Source organism: Falco punctatus (assembly GCF_963210335.1).
Source record: "Falco punctatus genome assembly, chromosome: 8".
In the NCBI taxonomy this organism is placed as follows: domain Eukaryota; kingdom Metazoa; phylum Chordata; class Aves; order Falconiformes; family Falconidae; genus Falco; species Falco punctatus.
Genome location: NC_137588.1, coordinates 3,068,004 through 3,090,715, shown reverse-complemented (window position 1 = coordinate 3,090,715; position 22,712 = coordinate 3,068,004).

The window sequence follows — 22,712 nt, the reverse complement described above, 5'->3', positions numbered from 1 at the left end:
TCTTCTTTTTCCCTTCCTTTCTTCTACTTGACAGTACTTAATAGATCACATGACCCCGCTGACAACAAAACTGTGAAACTGCATTTTCTAATATCCACAGCATCACAGGAAGCATCCATTTCTAGGAACCCCTGAGTGCTGAGCTAATATTGCAGGCTTATTTGGTCCTACATAATTAGTTATAATGACAAAAAGGACTACTAGAACATAAAGTCTTTTCAGCAGGCACTGTCATTTCTGTGTGATGTTTTATATCGTCTAGACTGTGGCTCCCCAGCTCCAATGGAACTTCAATTAATGTGCAACATAAAAGAGGGTGAAACATTTTGATTACTTTGAGCATGGAGACAAGAAATGGTGCCAGCAATATATTTTAACATAATATTCTAGCCTTTTTTAAAATAGCGTTGCATTTTTTTTTCTTGATGTTAAGAGGAAACTAGTACATAACAAAACTTACACAGCAAATCAAACAGGAAGAAGACAATCATGTATCATTTTTAAGATGTTTGTAGCCCAGGCAACTATATATATGTCTGTGTGTATGTATTTGTGTGTGTTCATGCATGCATTAATAATTCAGTGAGCTAAATACTAAGAGGATGTGAAGTTGAAATTAGACATTGTTCCAAAGGACATAAAACTTTCCAAGTGCTATTAGTACTTAGCACTATATCTCCACAGCATAATAATTGAGAACAGGCAGAACTTAAGACCTTTAATTTAAATGGTGTTAATCCTGCCCATTTCTTATAGAATCTATTAGTAGAAAATTGTAGAAAATTTTTGTCACTGTCAACATGCGTTTATATTTTATCACTTTGGGCCCATCTAGAGTCATCCATTTGCAAAGTTTCTAAGAATGAGAAGGGTCAGTCATTTAATGACATCAGAAAATGACAGACCGACTGTTACACCAGATTAAATATCTGCGGTGACTGGTCAGGAGGATCTTTACATTGGCAGTCAGCTGTATTTCTTTTTGTTAATATCATGAGTATTTTATTTCTCATGCTTAAAGTTAGCCTGATGGCCAGAAATGAGCTTTTGGAGAAAAACAAACAGGCAATGGAGGAGTGACTAAAAGCAATGCTCTGTTACATGCCCTCTGTGAGGGAAGAGTTGTGAAGGCGTTCATGAGGGGCTGCCTGTTTCTCTGCAGCTCTGCTTCCCACTGGTGATGTTGCACAGCCTACGTGACACATCTCCACCCTGACCTGGGTGCAATGAGCAGGGCAACAAGCACAGTGTTCATCAGAGAGGGGAGCTGCCTCATTCTCTGACCTCAAAAGAGAAACAAGGGCTGCAACAGAGTTTTTTATCTGCTAAATCTTTTTTCTTTCATAAAAAGGATAACTTTAATTTATTGCTATTCAGCAACTGTAGATGTTAAAGACATTTTCTAGCAAGAAACAAGTCAACATTATGTCTCTTGTGTTAATACATTTGGAGAACATGACAGCTGAGGAGGCAGATAACAAACATTTGAACCAATGTGTCCTATCTGGGCGAGGCCACTTAACGCTGGGATTTAAGCTGAATGTGAATGCTGGCTGCTAATGGAATGGCATTTTGCATCTTTTGTATTAATGCTAATAATAGTTAAGTTTGTAATCTAGAAATTTCTTAGCTTTTACAATGTTCTTGATGCCAATTTTGTTGAGGAGTGTGACCAATAGGGGACATGTTTCATTTATGATAGTATAAAAGAGAATTCATCACATGACATCTTCTATATAATTTCACTTCTCATAGTTAGAATTGGATGAGCTTCCAACTCCATATTCTAGAGACTAAATTGGTAATAAACTGTGACTTTTGTTTTTAACATACCTGAAGACGTGAATTTATCCCTTGAGGAAAGTCTGTGTAGAATGTCTTATATGAAGAGGAATTGGTGCTACCCAGATTCTGGTGTGTTTGATGGGTTGGGGGAAAAGGGGACATGCCTATGCTGCTGAATTACTGTTCTGTACCTTTTCTGGGGTTGATTCTTCATTTGGATCTTTAGAAGCTCATTGTGATATTGTGACATAAAGTGATTAAAATAGAAACACCGATCAAATAACGAGGATAAAATAATTATTTACTACTTTTTAAAATTTTGAGAACTATACTAGCAACCTGAGAACTTGCTGTAGGTTAAGGCTAAATCAGGCCCCATAGATTCTTGCAGGCTGGGCACAAAAGTCAAAATGTATCTTTCTCCGAAAGTAAAGAAAGAAGGATATACTATAGCATAAATTATATCTACTGGCAAGCAGTCAGTACAGTGTGTGGGAATATAACATTCCTTTATTACATTGTTTATAAAACCTGCATATTTAATTCCTAATAGATTCCTTAGCCCATATAACACTCAGCTGTACCCAGTCCATACAGTTCTCTTTCCCATAGCTTTCTTTTTCAACAGCTAGCACTGAATTATCATTTTCAAATACAATCTATTGGTCAGGAAGTACATTTGCTTACAGGAAAGACTTCTGAGGCTGTGAAGTTCTGATTAGAGAGGCTCTGAGGCTTTTCATTTCTCATTCCAAATTCCAGCTGAGAGATTGAGAAGTAACAGCAGAACCCACCACTGAGTTTCTGCTTTCTCTTCTCCCCCCATATTAATGTTAAAAAATAACAAGATAAAAGCCTTATGCTCTCTGTAGATATTTGATGGGCTCATCCTATAATCCTGTATCTGTATTGAGTGATTACATTCATGTGTTTTCACCACAAGTTGTAATTTAATACTTTCTCCTTTAGAAAATTCTCGCAAAAATTAGAGAAAAGGAATCTTTCTTTCTAAACTTCTGCAAATATGTAGACAAGTACAGTTGTGATAGTGTGGTAATGTAGTGCTTAGCATGTACCCTGTGCTTTTCCCAGTTGTATTTTAGTATAATGGTCTAAAAGTCTGTTTTCTCCTGAAAATTACTCATTTTTATTACAGAAGCAAGAGTCAGACTTGAGCAGTGACACAATGCTTTGACTTCTTTGAATATTATTTACCAATCTAAGTTTTCAGTGGTTCACGTTTGGCTAGCGCTTCTGTTCGTACCCAGTGAAACCTGCTCTGTACTTAAGATCAAAGGCACAGTGAATCATTATTCTGATTCACTGAGCGTAAGGAGTCGTAAAGATATTCTTATGATAGTCTGGCAAGGACAAAAAAAAAAAAAAAGGCTCAGCACTAAACCATGTATAGGGTTGTGATTTTAAGATAATGACAGATTACGAAAATTAAATCCATTCCTAGAACATGACTGTAAAGATTTATGTAACTGTAGTCTGTGACAGGTAATTTGCTTGCTGGCAGCAGGGCCGGAGATACATAGCGAGGCAAGGGGTGCGTTATGTCTCAGGCACTTGCAGAAGTTCAGCTACAGTTTCATTCCTTTAAGCCTTTGCACCAACCTTCCTCTTTTCCCCAGTTAAGACTAGACTCTGAGGTCCGTTGACTCAAAGAGCAGTAAAAGGCACTGGTATACCCTAACACAGAGGTAGTCCTGCTGTTCAACCTTAAGAAGTTTTTTCTAAGCACCTACACCTTCCTTTGTACTTCCACAGAAAAAATCTCTTCTGTACTTTTCCTGAGAAAACGCTAAATTAGAGAAACGCAGACTACTGTACATACAATTTTGGGACAATGACAATGTTTGTACAAATATTCAAACTTGAGATTCTTGTTGAATTTTTTATAACAAATCGTTTCCTGTGTCTTGCACAAAATATAATAAGCTAAAGAAGACACAAGCAATAGTCAAAGTTCATTAAAGAGTTATTGTTTCTCCATAAAGGTTTGCCATATTTGATATAATACTGTGTGTTATACATACATCTGTAAGAATAGAAGACATAATGTTAAAATAACACAAGGGATTGAATTCTGTAAATATATATAACCAAAATTACAATGAGAAAACTTTTTTTCCCCCCCTCAAATACTTTCTGTTATCTACTTGGTCAGGAACTCCCTCGGAACTAAGAACATTTGTTAAAAAGCACAAATAACACAGGTACAAATTCTGTCATATGAAAAAAATAAAAATTAGAAACATGTTTCCAGAAATACTTTTAGTACTTCTAATTGAAAAGCTATGTTTTACAAAGGTGGAAGCTCAGGCTGGTCAAATCTACAAATTTATCATTCTAATGACTGATTACATTTTAAGATGTCCAAGTTTCTTTGATTAAGATTCACTGTGTAATAATACCCTATGTCTGGATTTTTATATTACTCTTGAATTTCATTTTGCAGTACTAATCTGGTATACTTTAGAGTTGAGGGAAAAAAACGAGCATCTCAATTTTGTTGATTTCCCCAACCACACATTGAAGGCATGGTCTGCTTTCATTAAAAACAAAAAAATGCAAAATGATACTAAGTTTGACCTTGTAACTGTATCCTGCGCTTATTTTGGAAAGCTCAGCCTTCTTTTAACCATTTGTTTCAAGCCCAAAGGCAGTGGGAGAAGGATTCTACAGAAGGGCTGCAACCTCTGCACAACTCTAGTTCAAGCATTCAGTCAAGTTTTTCACAGTGGTTATGAATTCAGAATAATGTGGCATTTCTTAATGTTCCACCATTTAAAATAGCATTTTAAGCACTGACTACTATACTAGATTTTAACAAGTAGATAGGTACCCCAAGTTTTCCAAAACTGCCATTTAAGATACCATTTCTGAACTGAGGCATCAAACCCTTTCAATCTCTTCTTTGCAATCTTGCCCATAGTCATCAGACAGAAAACCTGCATGCAGTGAAAAGAATGTCCATTTAGTCATTGCTCTATTAACCTTTATAGATTTTTTTTAATTAACTGAGGATTATTTTCTTTCTATTATTTTATACCTGAAAAATGCAAGTAATTTTAAATGTGGACAATTGACACCAGAAAAAAATCTTGAATCTTTAAGATTACTATTCTGTCTTTATTTCTAAAGTCTCATTAAAGAAATGCAGAAAGGGAGAATTACCCCTTTCTCTCTCTCCCAAATACTTCTGACTGTAGCCTGTAAGAGGCAAGTACTTGTGCCTCAGGTCACAGTGTCAGTGGAGGCAGTGCTTGTTGGTTCTTCTCTTTCCTTGCAGATTTGCAGAGGAGGAAGGGCCCAGGGAGAGATGTTTGCATCTCGATGAGCTGACCAGGACAGTGGTGGAAGAGCAAGGTCTGTCAGAGGCAAGAACTGCCCATTTGGTGTCAGATTATTTTCTCATTGAAACGTACTTATCCTTAACTATGGTCCGCCTGAATTCGCATTTTCCTGACCTATGTCAGATCTGATCCAGGGATGTATGGTTTCAGCAAAAAATCATAGTTTCAGGAGAAAAAAAGGATTTTGCACTTGGAATATGGAAGCCAGTACATTGTCTAGGAAACAGGCCTCTGGGATCTCAACCTATCATCACTGAAGTGTGAAGTTCTAATTGTATTGCTTTTCATAATGTATCTGCTACATAAATATTATTCAATACCTGCAAATTTGCACTAGTGGGAAATGGAGAGCTTATAATGCAGGAAAGATTTATGCCCGCTAGATGCTGGGCTGTCATGATTAAAAATTTTCCACCCATTATGTGAATCCTATTGATCATTGCAGGAAGCAGAAAATTGTGCTGTTCATTGATTTTGCGTGGCTACAGAATGCATTAGGCCTGATGCATTTGATGGGTAGGCAAGTTTTCAAAGGAAGCTCAGTTAAGCTAATCTTAGTTCAGAGGAATATGCACAATGGAATAAGAAACCTTGTAATTGCAAGAGCAAATAGAAGAGTCAGAGGACTATATTATGAGCCATATCAGCATAAGAATTAGACATGAGCCTTCCCAAGAGACAACAGTAAAACGCATCAAGGCTTTGATGCTGTTTTTCATGAACGTAGCAATTACTGAATGAATTGGGTTTTAGCTCCTCACCCATCAGCCAAGATAGTGAACAAAAAGCAATTAGTTCTTCTGCCTCCTTAGCAAAGCGAGGTTATCAGGTTTTCATCGACTCCATAAAATAACATAGTGAAGAAATGAGTTTGAATCCAAAAGTAGAGCAGAAAGGGTACAAGGGAAAAGGGGAGAGAAAAGGAAAGAGAATTTGCAGGCAGAGGGAATTTTACCTTTGAAATTTGGTTTCCACTGATTTGGTCCTTATTATCTCTGGCTTTGTATTAGCTTACGATAATGCTTAGAGTCATCTCTATATCACGTGCTGCATTTCCTATGAACAAAGGCTTTAGACAAATTTAATCCCCAAAATAAATTCTGTCAGTATCTAATGCAGGGATTAATTCCAATCGTGGAAATAAAGGGAAGAAAAGATTATTTTGCATCCCAGCTGGATGCTGTCTTACTGGCATGTTACTACAATGTAAAGATTTACATCTCTGTGGTAAAGGAAATATTAGAATCTAATATCATGTATCTTTTGGTAGCACATTAACTCTTGCTGAATGTCTGTGGCACACAGATCCCTAAATATCTAATATTTAATTCCACTTCTAATAGTGGAACCTAGGCCAACTGGGTCATGCAAAATTTTTGAAGGATACGTACCTTCAAAAATCCGGACTATAAGTCATTTTATTCATATGTTCTTACCTGCTAGTTCCAGCAATTTTGTCAAGAAAAAGACATTCTAAAATTACTACTTCTAAAGAACTTGAGTGTATTAATATTTCCATTATATATAAAAAAAATCTGCCAAAAAAGTACTTCCAGCAATATTAATAAGTATTTTAAAATTGCAAAGGATAACTGCATGTGTTTACCTAAATAATATCATGTTGTTTTAGGTGAAAAAACCCCACATGGGTGCTATCACATTCTCACTGTTTTATGCCGTACAACATCAGACTTTCAGAATAGATTTGTCTGTAACAATGACAAATTAAAAGGCACAGCTCCTTTAGCTTTTGAGTATCATTAGGTGAACAGTAGTCATATTTGACCTTCTCTGTATATACAGTAATAAGTGAGGCTCAAGAGTTACGTTATTGTATTTATTTGTGGTTAGTAACCTTGAGGGTAAAAGAAAGTTTTGGTCTTAATACCGCAAATACGCTATAATTGTAAGAATAATTGTGAGCTCCTTAAATAAAACCACACTGAGCAGATTTATATGATCATTATGAAAATCCTTCTAGATGTGGGGATGTATCTTTTACATAGAGAATATATGATCAAGTCTACTTTATTATTCCTGTTAGATGTTTTCGGTCCCACTGAGTTTGAACTAGCAGGACTTCTCTTTATGCACTCAGCTAAGACCACACATGTAGTATGATAATGTCTGTAACAGAATTTGGAATTGAAAGGGTTGTTACGGATCGCTTTCACCCTTTTTTGATCTCTATTAAATGCACAGATCATTACAACTATTTCATTCTACCAGCAGACTAAGAAAATTTCAGTCAAACAGCAACTTTATCTGTGACTAAGTCCTGCAAATATTTGAAGGGCAACTCTTGAGTAAGTCCTGCAAAGATTTATCCCACATATATGAAGCTTTGGAGATCTGGAATCCTAATCTGTAGTGATGAAGCAAACCCTTGCACAGTAGTTCAGTTATTCTACCACTTCCTAAATCTAGCAGTATCCAGGGGATTAAAGAAACAGCAACAAAACCAATGTTGTAACATAAAATGTCAGGATTTGAAAGAATGGGATATCACAGAAGGAACAACTATCGTAGCTCTGCACTGAGGTCTTTAGCCATACAACCCAGAGGATAGATTTGCTCCTGTCTGGAAACCAGCCCAGTTCAATTTAAAAGACCGGGTTCAGAAATTACTCAGACACAGTGTGTCTGGCTAGACTGGAGTAATTGAAATATTTGCCCACACAGTTGCTTACCAGACAATGTATTCATCTTTTGACAGACCTTTCATCAATATTATTTAACAGTTGTTTACTCCTAAAGCATCCAATTACCAATTAAATGCGATTAAAAGGCTTGCATCACTTTTCATTTATTTAATTCCGCTGTATCCCCAGGAAGATGTCACAGACCGCACGCCTTAGCTTTTTCCAGCAGGCAAATCTGAACTGTAATTCTGTACTGTGCATCAAACTGGATGGATATAATGTGAGATGGCAAAAAAGCACATCCAGAAACCCAGGGTAAAACCAAAAACAAATTGCTGCTAGATAAACCAACTCCTAGCTTGAGGTTCTCCGCTGCAAACCTGAGGGTTTCCACTCTCATTCCGTACAATATTTTATGGTGGCAGCCTCTGAGATTTTAGGTCTATAGCAGCCACTCTCCTGCCCATATTCCCCGCCTTCACAGTAGTTGTCAAAACTCATTGAAAGGCAATTATGGTGATAAGTACCAAGACAGAAAGAAAATTAGATAAAATGTAAATGAAGGGAGATGATGTTGAAGCTGTAGGGTATGATCTCAGTGACCTCCTGTGAGGCTGTTAAAAGGCACAGAAAAGAGCTACACAGCCTTGCTGTTTCATAATTTTTGTCATAAGGTTTATTTTGCTGAATCCTAAAAGCTTGATTGTCAGGAACAAGAAGTTCATAGGTCACTCGGCCCCTACTCTGGAGGGCATGTAGGAAATGGGGCGGGGGGGGGGGGGGGGCAAGCAGGCAGTGTTGGGGAGAGGGAACAGTTCTGAAACTGGAAATTAACATTTCCATTTTGTGTAGCTAAGTCCAAAGAATTTTTGTTCTTGTGAATCCTGTGAATGGGAGCTGGCAGACAGCATAGCCAGTCCAGTAATGGGCTAGACCACTGTGGCTGTCAGCAAAAAGAAGTGAAAAAAATACAATTGTCTTTTAAATCATCCTGCTGGAATATGTTACTGTTTATGTAAAACTGAAGGCTTCTTCCTCTGCACAATCAGGCTCATCTGCAAAATGCATGCTGCATACCCTTCAGGAAAATTAATAGCTCTACCTTTGACATGACTTGATAAAGGAACAATGTTTTGGATGAAAAGCCAAAGGAAGGTCACTATAGTTTTCAAGAGGGATAAAATACTAATTTTTTTTTACAGAAAAATTATGAACAGGAATGAGAACCAGATCCAAAATTCCGTGGATGCAAGGGGAATGTTTCTCCCAATATCAGTAGTTTTGGATCAAGCTTGAAACACCTGCAGTGGCCAGGTAGTGCTATGCCACTGAAAGCCACAAATGCTTGTAGAAGACCATGAAAAACTCACATGAAAGGTGACAAATATTTTTAATGAGCTATATAGAATATATTTTAAGGGTCCAAGATCATGCTTATTATTGTACTTCACAAAATTTGGATAGTGTGACACTGTTCAGTCACCAGTGATGGTACACCTTACATGAATCTTTCGGCAGGGAGGGATTCTTACCAATTTAACTAGGAGAGAGGAGAGGTGAAGCAGCAAACAATATCATTATGACGGGAAAATAAAGTTACACAGTTTAAACTGAACTGAACCATTTGAGACCTTCTCACAGAATTTGTTCTCTGGGGACTGAGGTCCCCCACTCCCTCTGGATAGGATCCCGTCACCGTGCTGTGAGAAAATCCATACGTTTCTGCAGCCCCGTGTTCACCCCTGGGTGACAACGCTAACACTAAGCTTTTGGCAACTGTTTTTCAATATAGCTTTCCCCCTTTCTTCCTAAAACCTCACCTCTCCCCAGCCCCGTTACCCAGAGCTAGCTGTATCTAACACATCTGTTCAGAGCATGCACCAAAATACAGTCACCTGGACTCTTAGTCAGATAAAAGAATGGAAAGCTTTTTGGTGGAGTCCCTGAAACATAGGTAGAATGAATTGCTGAGAAGTCCCAAATGATTAAAGTGCTAAAACAGCTCGTATTCATTTCTATGACTTTCCTGTCATTTCACATATATGATCTGTGGTGTTTTCTTTCCTTCAGGTTCATATCCTGGCTATGTTCTGTACATTTTGTTCACCAAGCCTCCTATAAAATCTCAAAAGTTTTAGTTGTATATGTTGACTTTTTTCCTGATTTCATGATCCATCACACAATATTTTAAACAGCATTGCTCATTTAGAGACAGCTACGTTCTGATAAACACTGTAAAGAATGTTTTCATGTTCTTCATGGTAGGTCATGCATGGGTTTTATGTATAATTTGTACCCCAGATTACTTTGGTCAACGCACAAATCATCCTATTAAATGTTTACTATATAATGACAAAAATAGAAGGTAAATTTTTACATCTGAAACTGATTTGTTTCCCTTGTGATGGAAATTTACGTTGTTTTTCAATTTCCATCAGATCTCTTTTTTATTATAAACCATGGTTTCTTTTATTTCAGACTGCTAAATGCAGTGGAACAAAACTGATTTCAGAGAATTAAGTTCTGTTTAGATTCATTTTAATTTTATTACCACAGTACCCCTAGGGTTTGCCTTTTGTGTGTGTGTTTGGTAAGAGAAAATTATTAAAAAAAAATAAATATAAAAATACATAATAAAAACCAGTAAATGCTGCATGAATGGTGAAGTGTGATAAATAAATAAATAAATGAATCCTTTGCTAGAGACGCTAAAATCCAGTGCTAGCTATTTAATTCCCCCAAAACAGGGTAAGTTAGCAACTAATGATAGTTGAGCATGACTTCTGTGCTGTATCATCTGTAACATGTGTCCATCTGGCTTACTATAAACCTGCCTTGGTCAATGTGCCTCCAGTGCTCTAGGGAACATGTCATGCTCCATGCTCTACTTCTTCCCCATCTAAATGCTTGCCTCACTGAGCAGCCTACCTGAGCAAATGGGTTTGGGCTGTGCTGGCAAGCACACCCCCAGCTGTACCTGCAGCAGCCTTGGCAGGAGCTGCCTCTTCAAGCTCTGGGCTACAGGTGTCTGGGGTGACTCCTCCAAAGGAGAGGTAGGCATATCCACATACTTAATTGACTGACCTTGCATTTCCCGTTGCTCTCTAAAGATTTTAAATGCTTTATTTGCCCTTAATTTCTTTAAAGCGTTTAAAAATGAGCTAAGGTTTAATACCTGCTTTTGTCCTTTTCTGAACTGTGTCCACCATGAATTGCTTAACTAACTCATTAGGGCCCTAAGCCAAGCAGATGTCTAAGACAACCATGCCTTTAAGACCCATTGAAAGGACTGGGACTATCCATGCCTAAAACCACAATGTGCTCTTTTCAGTGCTTGAATACCTCAGGCAACACAATTTAAATTTGAGGTTAAAAGTGCTTGAACAATTTGACAAACTAATTCTTCTTCTCTATTTTAAAAATATACACATTCTCCATTTCCCTGCAAAAAGAATCAGTGCTACAGTCCCTTCTTGATCTTTATTAGAAATTATTTGGAGCCTTCTAACCTAATCTTCCTCAATTTACTTTAGGATTTTAGGTTGCCTCTATTGACCTCGTTATCTGGATTCCTTCCATTTAGCCAAAGCGATATTAAAGTCCCCAGGAAATGTCATGGAGCTCTACTACCTCTTTCCTCTCTTGCTGGCAGAACTTTCTGCGGAGTATGGGTTTTCACTGTTCGTTTTACTTTTTTCTGATTTACTTTTTTATTAGTGAGTGATAATTGAATTTGAAGAGCGTCAGTGACTGAGAAGCATCATTCTCATAGTGGAAAGTTATTCTTTGAAATAAGGTTTTGTAATATTTTCTAAGAAAGGAACATAGTAAGCAAAAGGAAAGGAAGTAGGCTTGCTATATGAATGTAACAGAACTAGGAAATAAAATATAGAAACCAAAATAACAAGCAGTACACTGTAAAACTAAGCTTACATTATCTTGATGGGACAAAAATTAAGTAGGAGTATGCCTTGCTTATGCTATTAATTTTCTTGGCAAATATTAACAGTTTATGTAGTTACTTCTGTGCCCTACACAATGTGGCAATTTTGCCAGTTAATTACATGTTAAATTCCAAATGCCATGGAGTAAATCTGCTCTTCCCTGCAAATAAGCTCCAATGAATTAGAAGAATGCAGGAAGAGTAAAAGGCATTGAATGGAGAAGGAGCCCATTATGTTTACCAGCCTGGAAAAAGTGATTCCATAATGTTCTCCTGTTCTACTTTTTCTCTTGTAGAGGAGAAAAAAAAATAATCCTTTTTTGTTGTTAATAATTAAACATTTCCTGCCTATCCCCACCAAAACCAGGCATGAATACAAATATTTAATTTCAGTAATTTTGAAATTAGTTTATGACTCCTTTTTCCAAGATTTTGTTAGCACATAAACCAACATTTTCCTGTGAAAAGGTATGTTTTTTATATCCAAACATCAGAATGATCTCTTCATCATAAAAGTTAAACTTCTTCCAGCTCTATACAGCCTTGAGCTGGCTTCCAGCCTATCAGCATGCCAGACTAACCTATTCCTCCTGTGGTATACAAGAAATCTAAACAAAGATGGAATAATGCCTTGTTATGCTTTTATATATATAAATGCAGACCTTTTACTTAAGCAAGAAGTAGCCAGAAAGCTAGGGCCACTAGCCTTCCCTGGCTCTCTTGGCAATACCTATGCCAAACTTGCTTACTCAGGCTTGAGGCAGATACTGGCCTTCACAAGGGAAGAAAGAATTTAGGTTTTTTCTTCATCAACATCTTCACAAAAGGTTTAGAAATTGGTGCAGATGGGGGAGTAATTGCTATGCATGCTATCAACCATCATTTTTAAAGTACCAAAATAACTTTACAAATGTTTTTTGCAGAAGCATGTTGATTATTTTACAGTAAATCTTATTGTCAGCAAAATAAGCTCTGCAATCTTAGAAAAATTTTTGTGCTATAAACTAGGTATGTCAGAGATGTAATCGAATAGAAATAGAGACAAATCAATCGGTAGTGTTCCTTTAGGAACTTTTGGTTCATTTCTTTAACATTCTTCCCCTATGTCCTAATTTCTGGAACATTTTACCACATGTAGATTGTATGAAGGTATTGCACATTCCCTCCAGCAGCCATGGAGCCGTACACTGCTATTAAATATGTGTAATTTATGTACTGTTTAATAAGACCTACGTAGATGTTGGCTGAATTTTCATATTTTGTATTTCCACTTCGTTTCAAAGCAATCTGTTTCAGTGTTTCAGCAAGAAATTTGTTGGGGTTTTTGTTTTCTACTTAAATAACTTCACAATCCAAAACTCACTGAGATACACGTAAATGTGCTTGAGTTGGGGTATCTGACTGAGCAGATCTGAAGTTACCTCCCTTTTTCTCAGAGAATTTCAAAATAATTTTCTCTGTATCCAGTAACATTCTAAGTAGTAACAGTATTTGAAGTTACTGGCATTGACAGATACAATGGCAAATTGGAAGGGCCATAGGAAGGATCTAACAGCACTGTAATAATTTTACCTTTTTAATATAAGAAGATAATTTCCTGCTGCTCCTGCATGTTTCAGCTTACTCCATAAGTTCTAGGGACTAGGGTATAGAATATTCTGGATTTGCTGTGACTGTTGTTTATGGTGAGGAATAAGATTTAAACATTAGTCTTTTTATAGGAAGAGAGAATTACTACTTTCAGTGATAAATTCTTGGCACAGTACCTTGCATGCCTACAATCAGGTAATTTTACAGACTGATTTGAAATTTCAAATGACAATTAAACCCATGTAAAAAATGCATGCATTAAGAAGCCAGACTACTCTTATCTGTTTTCAAGCACTTGCAAGAAGGATTTTTCCTTCTTTTTTTTTTTTTTTCATTCTCTGTGAAGAGATAAACTGTTAAATTCAGTTTGAAGATACTTTAATGGCTTATCACAGTAACATTTACCTGCTCCATCTACAGAGAGTTTCAAAAGGATTTAAAAAGGAGCACAGCACTATCTAATTTTTCTATTTGCTGGAAAATTTAGAGCCAAGTTTTGTGGCATAGAGAAAAATATTGGGATCTTGGACCCTTCTAGCTTTGGATGAAGAATTCAGGAAGAAGGTAGTTAATAGATAAAACAGTGCAACTACACCTTGGAGAAAGGTAATTGTGAAGTGAAAACCCCTGCATCATCACAACCAAGTTTTGATACATTTTCTTTTCAGATGATCAAGGCTCAGCATTGACCTGTTCTTCCTGTGCATTACTTGTGCAGCTGCTTCTGTTCCTATTAGTGATTACAAGTATATACAGCCTGCCTAATTTAACAATGTATTTTATAAAATTTCCTGCACATGATACTTGCAAAATAGGTCAGAAGTTTCAGTGTGTTTTAGAAAAGGTATAAACTCTATTGTACAGTGATTATCACATTGAGTACATAATATAATTTTTTAAATAATTAAACTGTTCAGATTAGTTTAACCCTCTGCTTGATTGTAATGAAGTTTTATGGGTAGCTGTAATTAACCTCTACTGATGTTAATTATGCACAAAGTGGGAATCTCAGAACTGCTGACCATGCAATTCAGTAAATGACTCAGGAGGTGATTGGATTGCACAGTGTTTATATGCACTCTTTCAACCTGTTGTATAATGTGAAGCCAAAGTGGTGAGAGTTGTGCTTTGAAAAAATACCCAAAATCTGTTTGCATAGTAAAATCTTGAAGCTCATTTATCTTGGAGCTAAAATATCACCAAGATACCTCTATAAGGGTCCTGCTGCAAAAAACTTTGTAAAAGGTTATCAAGCCTAATTAAACTCGATTAAGTTCCTCAGAGGACTCCTTTTATGAAAGCCCAATTCCACTAAGAGCCCATACACAGAGTAGGAACCCAGCTCTGTGTACCACCTCTGCATTGACTTTACAGGTCATGGCAGTAACATCATGAAATATAGAAGGGCAAGGACACAGTTACATTCTGTTTCATGATGTAAAGGTGTTGGCGTTTCAACAGGCAGCAGTTCAGGTAGCTATCCTACGTAAAGCCTAAAGTTTATAGGTCAGTCTGTAAAATTTTTAGGAAAATTTCTCACTTGTTAGCCTACAGAGGATTAACAACTTCCGGTTTATGCAGGGATCAAAACAGTTTATCAGTGCACAGTTCCTCCAAGCTGCAAGCAATGCTAGAATTACAGACTTACAAATAATTTCACAGACTAAGGCAGTTAAATTGAAATAGCCCATTTTCTGTCAAAATGAAGAAAGTTTAACTGGCCATAAGCATGTTTAAAATGTGTGTAACAGAACACAAAAACCTCAAACAACAAAACACCTTCAAGTTTGTGATTTTGTGTGTAAACAAATGCAGATCAGAACCCAGGGTAGAAGCTCTCTAGTAACAACTGAGGGCTCAAGGATCCATCTCTATCAGGAGGAGGGCTGGAGCCTGTGGGGCTTCTGAGAACATCTTTATCTTTCCAGTTATGCTGGATGGGAGAAATTAGCAGGGGGTAAAAATGGTGGGATTGTGATAACGGTCTTGTACTGAATAAACTCTTGTGGTACTCAGAACCATCTGGAAGATTTACAGAATTCCTTGGTACAAGGAAACCTCTCCAGGGCTAGTTCCTCACATGTGCACTTTCTTGCCACGGAAATATCCAGTGAGAACTTCTTCAGTACAGTTTAAAGTTCTTCTCTGAATAGTGACTAAATTGCTTCACTAGCATCAGAGAAACACAAAATCTCTGCTTTATTAAAATCACCTTTTCACATTACCGAAGTTTCTTTCATTTGTAGTTTCACACGAGTTGAAAATTAAAATGCCCAATGTCATGACGACAATAAGCCAATACAAACACAAAATCTATTCAGCTAAACATACTTTTAATATTTATTTTGAATATTTAATATTTTAAACTATTTGGAAACAACAAGTTCAAAACGCAATTTGTGCCAGCAACATACTCCCTCAGTTGAACTAGAAACCAGCATATTTTAATGGTTGATAAAGCTTCATAAGGTTATTTTTCCTCTTTGCTAATCACTCTTCCTATACAATTGCAATGTGTGAATATAATAATGATCCAAAACAGTGTCATTATATATGTCACAACAGAAAAGTTTGGCAAAAAAAAAAAAATGCACTTTAAGTAGCTACAGTTTATTTTCCCTAGTTTCCCATCTATAAGCCTCATCAGAAAGCACAAACTTTTCCCCCAGCTGGTTTACTCACAGATCTACAACCATAATCTAGACTGATTTCCTCCATCACCACCTCCCCCCCCCCCCAAAAAAAAAAATAATCTTGTCCTGTGCTTCAGATGTCTTCCATCGGTTTACAAGCAACTACCTCTAGTAACATATGGCAGATAGATGGAGCTTTAATTTTCATTCCCACAAGTCATCTTACTACCTGTTTTCCTGATCATTGCAGAAAATTACTATTATCATACCAGTCTTCTACAAGTAATAACTTGTATTCAGAGACTTTGTGTTTCCAACATACAAGTTATATCCGGCTTTTGCAGGGTTTTTTCCCCGAGTAACAAAATTAAAACATGGACTTTATATCAAAGCACACAGATGAAATTTTCATCTAGCCTTTTTTGTACTTACATCACTTAAAGTATCCTTTTGCCCAACCTTGACAAATGCAATCTTCCCTATTTCCCCCCTAATCTTCCAGAAAAATATTGAGGAGATTTATTTCTGGTACTACTTCTTCATTCATAAGTCTTCTATAAGCAGTTCTTCGTGGTTTTCTTTCTGTTAATCTAATCAAAGGCAAGCTGCTCACCATCAGTTTCTAAGCTGCTCACAGTCTGTTCCCATTTTCTTACTATTGCCCTGCCATTTCTTAAATAATCTTCCATTTATTACAGAGAATCCACTTGTCTGGCTCTTGACTAATCCATGCCATCACCCTCCTGTATTGCCGGGTTCACATTAAAACATTTCTGCTTTTTCTGTGATGCTTCTGGTACCTGCAGGGAGTTATCTACAAATAAGTGCAGTTATCTTTCTTTCTTCTTTTAGTTCCATGATTCCATTAAAATCTTACAAAAACTTCATGAAAGTTTGAAATACTAAACACTTCCTACCTGCTCTCCTGTAGAGGAATGAAGCTGGGTTAATTATCATTGATAAAATACAGCTGTGGGCTGGCTTCAGGGGCGGTGGGTTGGCCGATGTAGATAAGGTGCAGGTGTGGCTGGTTCTGTTAAGAGGTTGGGCAGGCAATGAAGAGAAAGAAGCAGAGAGAAAAGAGAGAGAATGTGCACCTGGGGTGAGGAGAGGCTAGGAGAAGGCAGCAGAGGGTCTGGCATGAAGAGTATGTTGGGATGAGATGGTAAAAGACCTTGTTGCAGCTGGCTAGTTTGGAGAGCACTACGACACTCTCCAGTGCCATCTTGTACTTTTTGATCTGTCTGCCCATGGGCTGCCTCTTCTTTTATACACCGAGTACCACTTCCCGAGGACAGAGGGTAGGCTTTCTGGGTTTGTAGACCAGATACAATAGACAGCCTGAGACTAGTACTGGTTGTTAAGTAATCTGCAGTACAAGTTCATGGTACTTAGCATATTACTGCTTTATATAATTATATACACAATACTTATAGATTTTTTGAATAAGATAAACAGTATTCTCCAAGTGTTAAAGCAGATTGTGATTTCCCCCAAGCACCTGTTTGAAGTTTCTAAGCAGATTTTTAATTTACCTTCTGTACCTTTGAGCTTGTTTTCAGACTGTTTGCAATAAGTAATAGATTGCCTGGGGATGCTGTGAAGTCTCCCTCATTGCAGGTTTTCAAGAAGGCTCTTGACAAACACCTGCCAGTAAAGATTTGGGAATAGAGGATCTGACTTTGGGGCAAGGGGCTGGTGTAGATCTGTCTCTCTGTTTCTGTGTCTCCTTTTCGAAGTTAACAAAAGTCCCATCTTAGAAGTCCTGACTATGGAAAGCACATAAGCAGGGAAATAGAGCTTTCTGCCAAAACCACATCTGTCACCACGTAGACTAGGTGCCTGGGTGCCCGAAGCTGTGTACAGCTGGGGTAAGGTACTCCATCCCTTTTGGATGAGGTAGGCAGGCCAGATGCAGCATCGCATTGAGCACGCTTGTTCTCCCTCTCTTCCAGAACTGCTTCAGGTGCCTCCACCCAGTAACGGCAAACAGCATAACCCAGCTCTGAGCTTAAAAGAGAGAGGAACTTGGTTCAGTCCACATGTGGGAACAGCATTTACTAGGGGAAAAAGCAAGCCACGTTTTTTTCCAGCTGCTTAAGCTACATTTCCTTTCAGTCTTCTGTAGTCAGACTCCCTGGCCAAGGAGATTAATTTTAGTTTCCTTAAATCATGTTCAAGAATGTAAACATTTCTCTATGCAGGGTCCTATCTGTGAAATATGTCATTAGATCACTGTCTGGTGCATTTAATTGTTTTTCCAACAGAACTTTGGAGAGGAGTCTCAGGAATTGTGTCCATCTGCTTGCGTCATATAAAATAAATCAGAAGTCCTCCCTAGACCTCATTGAGGTTTGCCACTGGGGAAAAAAAGAGGCCAAGATTTCACCTTGGTCTTTTATTTAATGGTTTATAAAGTTTAGTCTCTTACCCAATGTTGTTTTATTTGATAATTAATTTAATATTTCCCTTTCATGTTGACTTTGAACATAATTTGGGTTTCAAGCTTCTGAAGCACTTGTGACAAAAACAAATTTACAGTTTTTAATAAGCACATGACGTGGCCATAAATCCAACCCATACTTGGCCAGAAACCTTTACTTTGTCAATAAAATTCCTAGTGAGAATTACAAACAAAAGTTGAAAATCTGTATCAGCAATGCTCATACCAAGACTGCTCACAAGTTTATTCTGGTCTACCAAAATCTGAAGTGAAAATTTAAAAAACTGTTTTACAAGAGAAAACTTCAAAATAGTGCACATACGAATAAAGAAAATAGTGGGTAGTAGTCATGGGTGTTTAGAACATACCGTGCTGGTGCTTAGCTTTCAATTATTTTAAACATTAAAGCGAACTTTCTGGTTTTGATATATAGTGCCTCTTCCTACCACGCAACTGACAAAAGCTAATGATAAAATGCAAAATGCTGCAACTTTTCTTGCCACGGCCATTTATATTTCTTTTATCAACTAACTTGAGCAGAATCCAAGTTTAATCCCACCTGTTCACAGTAGTATTTTATTAAAAGATTAAGGAAGTTTTTATAACTCTGTATTTAACCTGCCACGTGATTTAAGAAAAATAATTAAATATATTACAAGAAATGCTTCAGTTTGTCTCACTTAGAATTTACCCAGGCAGCTCTCTGCCTTTGTAACATTCATATGCATAGGCACACAGTAAGCACCAGTACCCCTAGCTTCTCTGCAGAAACATGCTGTATGTGTATGAATATTACATGTAAAGGAAATAAGAATCAAATATTAGACTAAGTTCTTGGGCTTGTCTAGAAAAGAAATAAAAGGTAAGCTAAACTATCCTTGAAGCCCCCAATTTCATGTTCAAACAATAACAGCCAGGCTACAAAATTATTAAAACAAGCTTCTGAAAAACATTGTATGCATCTTTTAATATTTATAAGTATTTTATGAATAGGTGATGTAAGATATATAAATTTTGCAAAGCAACTGAGTCCACCTCTCAAAGTAAGGGCATTTTTCTACCATTTAAACAAATATCGCTTTAGTACCAAACAAGCTGTGGGTTTTTTACTTAAAAATTACTTTCCCATCACCTCACAATATTTAATTTATCTTAATAAACTTTTCAAAAATCACCGATGGATATTAATTTGTTGCCAAGATTTTAATTTTGTCAGACAGAAATGTGAATTTGTCTTTGTTTTCCTGGTTATGATTTTTGGTAGCACGAGGAGTGCTCTACCACAAACCATTCTGCCTCAAAGAGATTTTGTCCTAAACCAATCCAGTTTTATCTATGCCAACAACTTGTAAAAAAACTGACCAAAAGGAACAAATATATTCCACTTCCCCCCCCGCCCCAGTTATCATAAAATGCTGTCCCACGGGTATAACCTTTATTCCTAATTTTCCTGGCCGCCACACGCCTTTGTTTCCAGCGATGAGAACTCTTCCCCGTGGTTTCATCTGTCCCTTTGATAGCATTTTTTATATTTTGCACTAACAATTCTTGTCTCCAAGCTTCCCCTATTGGCATTCAGGTCTTTCACCTGCTTTCTTACTGACCTCACCCTTGCTTAGGCCACCCTCTCTGACTGCATCACCTCCCGGAGTGCTGCTTTCCAGTAGGCTGAGGTGCTTCAGGGCGTTTCTATAAGCCCCTTGATCCGATTCTGTGGTCCCGCTCACCTTGGCTTCCTTTGTCCGCATCTTAACGCGCAGTTGGCGGGTGCTTAACACTTCCGAGCTTCAGCCAGAAGGAAGAAACGCAACCTTGTAGCAGTCTAAGGGAGACTTTGACTGAGGAGGGCACACCTCCACCAAAACTTGTCATGCATCACAGCTGGTGCAAAGCTTAACCGACTCGGGGCAGCTGAAGGGCGCTGGCTTGCAATGTTGAAGTGGCCACCCTGTTCAAGGACTGTGGGGTACACGACTGTTTCGGCAGCATTGCTTTGTGATAGCTCCAGGCTACAAGTGGAACTCTCTGTGTGGTAAATATCTACGTTTATATGTAAATTTCTGGAGCTGGGGTTCCGAAAACACTGCACCAAATCTGCACTCCCAAGTTTACTGTGAATCATTTATGTTTCTTTGAGCATCTTGCTTGTGAAAATAGCGCTTTTTTAGAAGTTCATCTTTTCTGTTTTCTTAGAAAATTAATGCTTAAATGTTATTTCTAAGTTATAGTCTGTGAAGTGTTTAAAATACTAACTTTGTGATTGCTCTGTGGTTGTTTCAGTCAAAGAAATAGAAATCCATTAAAAATTATTTATCTGGGAAAAAAACCAACAGGTACAGTTAGATGTCTACTTCTGCATGAAATGGCACAGTTTAGGTTGAAATAGTTTTGTACCTCTGTATTTTTTTTTTTCAAAAACCTTAAGATATGGGAGTAATTTAATTTTAATACATACATTGCAGTGACTGAAGATGACATTTCTGATTCAGAAAAAAAAAAAAAAAAAAAGGAAAGAAAAAAATAACCCCCACAAATTAATTGACAACAAATATATTTATAAACAAGAAAGATCAGAACTTGCTGGGGATATAGCAGTACCGTGAAACAAATGTGTGTTCAGCTTCTTCAGTGCTAAAATTAACAGGGACTAAATAAACAGCTTTAGAGTATTTAAAATGTACCCTGACTGCCAAGGCTTCGCTGCTGAATTAAATCTATTGCTGAGACAGCCTTGTTCTGTATGTATATATACTATGCTAATTATAAAATAACAGCCTGGATTTTCAAGGGAACCTCAATGTGACTCTTTAACTGTGGTCACAGCTTTAAGTAGGTAAATATCATTGACATGAGTAAAGTGGTATCCACACTGCTAATTAGAGACATTGCTAGCCAGCGCCTGGTCCCAGCCTGGGAGCTGGCAGACCTGTGCTCTCTTTGGGCCTCTTCTACTGACCTGAGGTCTGATCTCGGCTATTTCACACCAGTGTTCCTACTTTTTTTAACACTGTTTGCTTCCATGCTTTTTTGGACTGTCAGTACTTCAGAGCTCATGTAGAGCTGAAGATTGTTGATGATAACCTTAAATTGTGAGAAACACTGATTTTACGGTTTCTATTAAAGCTGGTTAGAAACATTTTGATAGAACAGGTTTTACTGGAAAAGAATCTAGTCAGAATAATTTCATTCAAAATTAGCTGAATACAATACAAATAAGCAATTAGTCTGATTTTGCTCAAATCTCAATGAAAACTACAAATTCCCGGGAAAATGGAAGCTGTGTTTCTCAAATCCACTTATTCCTGATGGTTGTCTCTAGATATGGGACCTACTTGGCAGAAAGACTCATAGATCCATTTAACTTCTGTGCAATCTGGGTCTGCTTTAAAAATTAAGGGCAAATCAGTCTTGCTACAAATCAAGTACATTCAGTTGGCTAACTGCAAAAAAAAAAAGGGGGGGGGGGAGGCTGGGGGCTGGAGGGGGTGGCCAGGGAGAAAGAAAATGAGCCATCCAAAATCAGCTCACGGTTTCCTAGGTTTACTTCAATAGTTAGGTTTAGGAGATGCGCCATTCTGTCAGTAGAGATATGTTCATGAAATAATAGTATTATAAACAAGAGTGACCAAACCCTTGGCATACTTCTGTGAATAGATCTTTACCAATTTATAGCTTCTGATGGTTGGGCTTGGCAATTTAATCTAGCCATTGTCAATTCCAGTTCTGTTTTTATTAATCATACCAGTGATGTCTGAAAAAGTAACTCCAGAGAAATTAAATTTAAAGGTTCGTATTAAAGAATAAAGTGTACAAGTACAATCTGATGAAAAGAAAGATATATATTGATTCTTTTTAGGTAATACATATTGCTGCATACACCTTCAAGGTATCTGTTGGGCAATTTAGCTGTGTTTTCTGGCAGCTGTCACTAGTATCATCCATCAGAACAACAGCCCTGGCCAACAACACTTTGCTGAGATGCTAAAGGGATGTGGATTTTAATTCTGGGCAGTTTTATATGACAGACAGTGTGACAGATGAATGTCAGAAAAAACCAGGACCGTGTTAGAATTTGTGCAATTTCAAGTAAATAATTGGACAATTTTTCATGTAAAAGCAACAGCTGGACTGTTGCTGTAGCTTGTGCACAGAATTGTTCCCAAGTTTAACATCCTGTTTTATCACCTCTATTCAAGCAAATCATCACGGTTGGCATTAGGAGTACAGGGACTGCACACACTGGATTTCTGTGAGGAGCCCTGAGGTCTGAGATTTCTTGGAGCATCTTCTCTTTTTCCATCTTCTTGGCCTCTT